Source organism: Lithobates pipiens, unplaced genomic scaffold (genome assembly GCF_037356315.1).
Source record: "Lithobates pipiens isolate NorthernLeopardFrog02 unplaced genomic scaffold, aLitPip1_a1.2 Scaffold_22, whole genome shotgun sequence".
Taxonomy (NCBI): domain Eukaryota; kingdom Metazoa; phylum Chordata; class Amphibia; order Anura; family Ranidae; genus Lithobates; species Lithobates pipiens.
In genome coordinates, this window is record NW_027507784.1 from 311196667 (window position 1) to 311204253 (window position 7587).

The window sequence follows — 7587 nt, forward strand, 5'->3', positions numbered from 1 at the left end:
CTTCAATAGGCACATTCATTATTCACGTACAATAGCGTGTATGTGTAATGTTTTGTCCACCGGTGAAAGGGACCTCCGCCCTTCAATCCTAGCCTAGGCTACCAGGGGTTACTTACAGAAGCCGAGCAACCTAACAGTGGAAGGCATTAAAACAACCTGTAAATCATGTATATAGTGGGGAAAATTATTATTTGATCCCCTGCAGATTTTGTAGATTTGCCAATTTACAAAGAAACGAAGGGTCTATAATTTTTATCATAGGTGTATTTTCAATGATAGAGACAGAATATCAACCAAAAATCCAAAAAAAATACACAAAACAAATGCTATAAATTGAGTTGCAGTTCAGTGAGTAAAATAAGTATTTGATCCCTAAGCAAAACATGACTTAGTACTTTGTGGAGAAACCCTTCTTCACAAGCACAGAGGTGAGACGTTTCTTGTAGTTGGTTACCAGGTTTGCACACATCTCAGGAGGGTTTTTGGTCCACTCTTCTTTACAGATCTTCTCCAAATTTTTAAGGTTTCTTGGCTGTTGCCTGGCAATTCAGCTCCCTCCAAAATGTCTATAGGATTAAGCCCCTGGGGACTAGCTAGGCCACTCAATGACCTTATTGTGCTTCTTCTTGAGCTATTCCTTTATGTTTTGGGTCATTGGCATGCTGGAAGACCCCTACACCACCCATCTTTAATGTTCTGGCTGAGGGAAAAAGGTTCTCATCCAAGATTTCACAACACATGGCTCCATCCATTGGCCCCTCAAAAGTCGGCCTGTACCTTTAGCAGAGAAACAGTCCAAAAGCATAATGTTTCCATCTCCATGTTTTACTGTAGGGATGGTGTTTTTGGTCTCATCTGACCACAGCACTTCTTCCCAATCCTTCTCTGAATCATTTAGATGTTCATTGTCAAACTTCAGAGACCAAAATTGAGCTTAGAAGCTGGCTCTCTCATGAAAGTGATCTGAGCGGCTCATTAGCTGTTGGATCACTTTCAGAAACAGCGAGAGGGGACGTCACAGACATCCCACCGTTCGCTGATGTTTTGGACGTCCAAGAAATGATCCAACGGTGCGGACTGCTGGACACAGAGGTGGACAGAGACCAAATTGTCTTTGATCACCTCTGTGGCCTAAGGTGCAATAAACAATTTTTTTTTGATCTTTTGCCCTTTTTACTGCAGATAAAGAGGACCTGTCATCCTTATTTATAATACAATAAATGTTTACATTCCTTGTAATGGGAATAAAAGTGATCAAAAAAATAAATTAAAGGGACAGTGTAAAACAAAAAAATGTAGATATAAGAAAATTTAACGTGCCCCAATTCTTCTGTGCTTGTGTGCAAAAGCTAACTCAAATGTAGGAATAAACAAAAAAAAAGGTGTACCATATCAGTAAACCTAGGCCGGACTTTGAAGGCATAGAAAACAACAAAGAGGTATGAAAATAAACACTATTTATTGAAAAATACATGCATTCTATGCATTAAGGTGAAAAACCTCCTGTGCTGCAGATGGTCCCCAGAGCTCCCCTTTTACTTATGTGAAGCCAGTGTTTCCAGCAACGGGGATGAGTACAGCAACTCCAGTTGGTGTCTCTGGTCCTGATTGGATGTGGAAGCCGAGGGCTGGGGCTGAGTCTTGCTGTCTGTGTGAATACACACAGCAGGACACGGGTGCCCCGAGGGAGAGCGGCTCTGCGATGGGGCACTCGAGAAGAGGAGGAGCTAGGAGAGCCGCTGAGGAACCCCAGAAGAGGAGGATCAAGCCCACTCTGTGCAAAACCAATGCAAGGTAAGCATAAAATGTTTTTTTTTTTAAACAAAGCTTTACATATTCTTTAATAATCAGTTGAAACTACTCTCAGAGGGGCACACACAGCCAAGAACAATCATGCAAGAACCTAAATAAACGATATACTGTCATGTGTGTTCCCAGCATTACTGTGAGTGAAACAAACACACACTGAAGCTGCTAACATAGCATAAAACAATAATTAGTCTTCATGGGAATAGATATCTATTTCTTGGTTAATCAAACGGTAATAAATACCAGCATGATAGATTACACAGAGATAGAGGGGCGCGGGTGCTCTGGGAATGGCACCTAACGAGCAGGAAAGAGATCTATTTTAATGAGGCTGATTTGGTTAATGAATGGAGGAACACCTCATTAACCTCTAATGATCAGCAGCTGATTACCAACTTTGAATCTTCCATTAGCCAATTCTACGTCTTGGGGAAAAGTCCCAGACAAGACACCGCTATTGAATTCCCTTCACTGCCCATTAGCAGTTACAAAGCATTTTGCGGGATAAGTTCAAAGATCTGCCAGTACAAATATTGTTTCCGCAGACAGACAGAACCTCCTTGGGTAGATGGGTTTCCATTTTTTAAATCAAATTTAGAAAATGAAAAGCAGAAAAAGTAAATGTAAAAATTACTGGTCTCTTGGTTAGAACTCTACTCAAATACAAAAGAAAACCTCCAGCTTTTGAAATATCTTGCATGACGCAGGAAATTACATTGCTTGGAAATGCTGTATTTTACAGAACTGATTATTATTCAGAGGTATTAGTATTATACATGGTGCATTCAGGGAATTATTAATATTATTATTATTATTCATGGTGCATACAGAGAATTATTATTATTATTCATGGTGCATACTGGGAATTATTATTATACAAGGCACATACAGGTATTATTATTATTAAAATACAAGTGTATACATGCATTATTATTATTATAATACATGGTACATACAGGTATCATTATTATTATTATTATAAGATACAAGTGTATATAGGTCTTAATATTATGCATGATGCATATAGGCATTATTATTATTATACAAGTGTATACAGGTATTATTATTATTATTATTATTATTATCACTATACAGGTATTATTATATATGGTGCATACATGTATTATTATTATTATGATTATACATGGTGCATACAGGTATTATTATTATTGTAATACAAGTGTATACAGGTATTATTATTATAATACAAGTGTATAAAGGTATTATTATTACACATGGTGTAAACTATTATTATACATGGCGCATACAGGTATTATTATTATTATTATACAAATACATACAGGTATTATTATTATTATTATACAAGTACATACAGGTATTATTATTATTATTATCAGTATACAGGTATTATTATATATGGTGCATACAGGTATTATAATTATTATAATACAAGCGTATACAGGTATAATTATTATTTTTATAATACAAGTGTATAGAGGTATTATTACACATGGTGCAAACTATTATTATACATGGCGCATACAGGTATTATTATTATTATACAAGTACTTACAGGTATTATTATTATACAAGTATATAATATTATTATACATTCTGCATACAGGTATCTTTATTATTATAATATAAGTGTATACAGGTCCTATTATTATGCATGATGCATACAAGCATTATTTTTATTATACAAATGTATACAGGTATTATTATTATTATTATCATTGAACAAGTGTATACAGGTATTATTATTATTATTATTATACATGGTGCATACAGATATTATTATGATTATACATGGTGCATATAGTATTATGATTATTATTATTACTATTATTGTACAAGTGTATACAGGTATTATTATTATTATACATAGTGCACACAAGACATCATTGTTAAGGTGCATACATGTATTATTATGGTGTATACTGGTATTGTTTTTATTATACATTGGGCATACAGGTATTATTATTATTATTATACAGGTGTATACAAGTATTTTATTTGGTATATACAGGTATTAATGTTATATATGGTGTAAACAGGTATTATTATACAGTATTATTATTATTATTATACAGATGTATGCAGGTATTAGTATTATACATAGGGGGTTATTTACGAAAGGCAAATCCACTTTGCACTACAAGTGCACTTGGAAGTGCAGTCGCTGTAGATTTGAGGGAGACATGCCAAGAAAATAAAAAACTGCATTTTAGCTTGCACATGATTGGATAATAAAATCAGCAGCGCTTCCCCTCATTTCAGATCTACCCCTCAGATTTAGAGCGACTGCACTTCCAAGTGCACTTGCAGTGCAAAGTGGGTTTGCCTTTTGTAAATAGTGTATATATGTATTATTTATATATATATATATATATATATATATATATATATATATATATATATATATTAATATACATGGTGTATACAGATATTATTATACAAGTGTACATGGGTGTACATGGGTATTATTATTACACATGGGGGTTTATTTACTAAAGGCAAACCTACTTTGCACTACAAGTACACTTGGAAGTAAAGTCACTGTAGATCTGAGGGGGACATGCAGGGAAAAAAAAACATTTTTGCTTGAACATGATTGGATGATAAAATCAGTAGAGCTTCCCCTAAGACCTAAAACTACTGCACTTCCGAGTGCACTTCTAGTGCAAAGTGGATTTGCTTTTAGTAAATCAACCCCTAGGTGTTCAACTTAGTATATCCCTTTTGCAGAATAGCCCTTTCACTCACTTCAAGGGAGAGGTTAAAGGGGTTGTAAACCCTTTTTTTTTTTTTTAAATAACAACCATGTTATACTTACCTCCACTGTGCATTTTGTTTTGCACAGAGTGGCCCAGGTCCTCCTCTTCTGGGATCCCCCAGCTGCTAGCTCCTCTCTGCATCGAGTGCCCACATTGGAGAAGGCTCTCCTAAGGTCGAGTCCTGCTTCTGTTTCCATTCACACAGAATGCAGGACCCAGTCCCACCCTGGAGCCGTGTCATTGGATTTGATTGACAGCAGCGGGAGCCAATGGCTGCATCTATGCAATCAAGAACTGAGACAAGAGGCAGAGAGGTAGAGCATGTCTCCGCCATGGGAACTAATGGGAACAAATGGGCTCAGGTGAGTATAACAGGGAGGCTAGTCAGTGTCAGAAGTTTTTTCACCTTAAAACTTGAGGGTTTACAACCCCTTTAATGGAGGCAGTCCCTGTTTTAAGCTGGTCATACACATTCAAGCCTGGTACACACTATTCATTTTTTTTTTTTGCTCAAACCTGTTGAAACAGGAAGGGGCCATCCCCAAACTGTTTCCCCAAAGTTGGAAGCATGACATTTTTCAAAATGTCTTGGTACGGTGGCACCTCAAGAGTTCCCTTCACTGGAACTAAGGGGCCAAGCCCAAGCCCTGAAAAACAACCCCACAACATAATCCCCCCTCCACCAAATGATTTTGACCAGAGCACAAAGCAAGAGACTGTGAGCCAGGTCTTCTTGGCCAACATCAGTGCCTGACCTCACAAATGCGATTCTGGAAGAATGGTCAAACTTTCCCATAGACACACTCCTAAACCTTGTGGACGGCCTTCCCAGAAGAGTTGAAGCTGTTATAGCTGCAAAGCGTGGGCCAAGACTGGGATGCTATTAACGTTCATGTACGTGTAAAGGCAGGCGTCCCAATACTTTTAGTAATGTTTGTGGCCCCCAGGCAGTTTTAAAGCTTGCTAGCCTCCTTACCATTATTTTTCCTGGCCAGCTTGATACTAGCACAGAATACTATCAGTACTATACGGTTATCAGAATACATTTTCAGTGGTCCTTTAAACAAGATCAGCAGCAAAGCACCTCTGGCTAATATTAAAGCCGCTGACCTATGCAGCAAAGCATGCTGGTCACTGTAGTTCCTCAGCAGGGCTACAGCCACAGGTGTCCCACCTCACCTCTTACCTAGAGCTGGAGTCTTATATTTCCCCTGCAGCAGCTGCAGCTCTCTAACAATAGTTGGTGTGTGTCTGCGAGAATTTGTCTCGGCCTGACAGGAGGCCGGTGTGTTTACTGCGATATAAAGGGCGCAAATGACATGAAATCAATCGCAGTGGCTCGCCTCACACATAAAGAACATTTTTGTTAGCTGCAGCAAGCTATTTTAAGGTCACTGGTGATGTGCATGACGGAATGGAGAAGTCCGATGGCGGGGCATTAGAGAAAGAGAAGCGCAGGTTTTTCAGATTTCTTCACATAATGCGGATATTTATTTAAGTAATCCGTAACAAACAGTCTTTTCTTCTATAAAAATAATTCCTCTCCTTCTCCAGCCTCTGCGGGATCAGGCTGACAGAGAGAAGGTGCCTGCTTGACTACTGAAATGGCAGATTTAACAGAGGGGGGCTGACTACCATAGGTTGTATCTGCTGCCTCCCCTATCTGCAGCTCTGGAACCTTAAAGGTTCCGGTAGGGTTCAGATTTTTTCAGGAGGCAGAGTTGGGAGACTTCCTGTAGGCCGGTGCAGGTTTCCCTCTGTACAGTAGGTGGCACTGTGCCACTATACAGATGAAGTGGAGTATTTAGAGGGAATTGTCCCTTCAGGGGGTCTGGTCAATGTCTCAGAGGTATCATCTGTGTGATTGGACGCCGTAACTTCTGATGACCTTTAGCAGCCATCTTGGTGTGGAAACATATAAACTAGACTACTGCATCTCTTAGGCTTCACTAGAGCGAGTAGAAGGATGGGAATAGGTACAGAGACCTTGCTTGATAAGGAGAGTATATAGTGGCAGGCAGGGGCGTTGCTAGGTCTGCAAAAGATCTGGGGCTAGAGCCCATAGCAGTGGACACCAACCTTTTTGCATGCCCGCGGGGGGGTACCAGTGGTAAGCAATTTTTCATGGGCAATGGCTGGTGTTGGCGCTTCAGTCATCATGGCATAATGGTTGATATGGTTTCAGGGTGATTGAAGTGCATTATTTCTATTGTTACATTCTAATATATAATGAAGTGGTTCAACTCACCATACTGCAGAATCAGTGGGAGCCCTGGGCATGTCACTTGCCATATCTCCTGCCACCAGATGCAGCATGTCACTTGCCACCGTCGCCTGTCACCAGATGCAGCGTGTTACTTGCCACTATCACCTGCCGCTAAGAAGAGGAAATGGGGTTGGGACTTTATATGGGGCAATAGCTACGACTTACCTCCATCCCCGATAATTTGGAATAAGGAGAGAGATTTGGGACTTTATATGAGGCACACTGCTACATAACATAATTAGAGCCAATCAATGTAAACATTATTTATTTAGTACACATGGCATACATAACATTGTAATATAATTTAAATAGATAAAATAGCATAATCAATAATAGGTTACATATAGAACTTGTAAAATCGGTAAATATTACATATTAAACTCAAAACAATAAACACAATAATGGACCTAGGGTATGTAAACTAGATTGTGATAGTAACATATAAATATATAAACAATGATGAATTGGTTCATAATTGGGTGTGCGGACATGATATAGGAGATGGTCAGAGACTGCAGACGTGCGGGAACGAAAATAGCCTGCACGCATGCCGGGAACGGGTGACGTACAGGCAAATTAGGCAGCCGTGGGGCCCCTAGGATTTGCGAGGCCTAAGGCGGTTGCCTAATTTGCCTAATTAGAGAGCCGCCTCTGGCTGTGAACCAGGGAACCATCCATATGTGCAGTGAGGGTGACAGTGGGCTCCCCCTCCCCTCAGGGGCCTGCACACATGGATGATACACCACTGCCTAGTACACACAATGAGATTATCGG

The 7587-nt window shown here is 39.3% G+C and overlaps 1 long non-coding RNA gene across 1 annotated transcript in view; it reads right to left on the reverse strand.

Moving 5' to 3' along the window:
• Window positions 1–6926, reverse strand: part of LOC143924884 (uncharacterized) — a 34447-nt gene extending 27521 nt beyond the window's left edge. Inside the window, exon 1 of the long non-coding RNA XR_013261919.1 lies at window positions 6796–6926. This is a non-coding gene — a long non-coding RNA (uncharacterized LOC143924884). The remainder of the gene's footprint in view (window positions 1–6795) is intronic.
• Window positions 6927–7587: the final 661 nt, after the last annotated feature.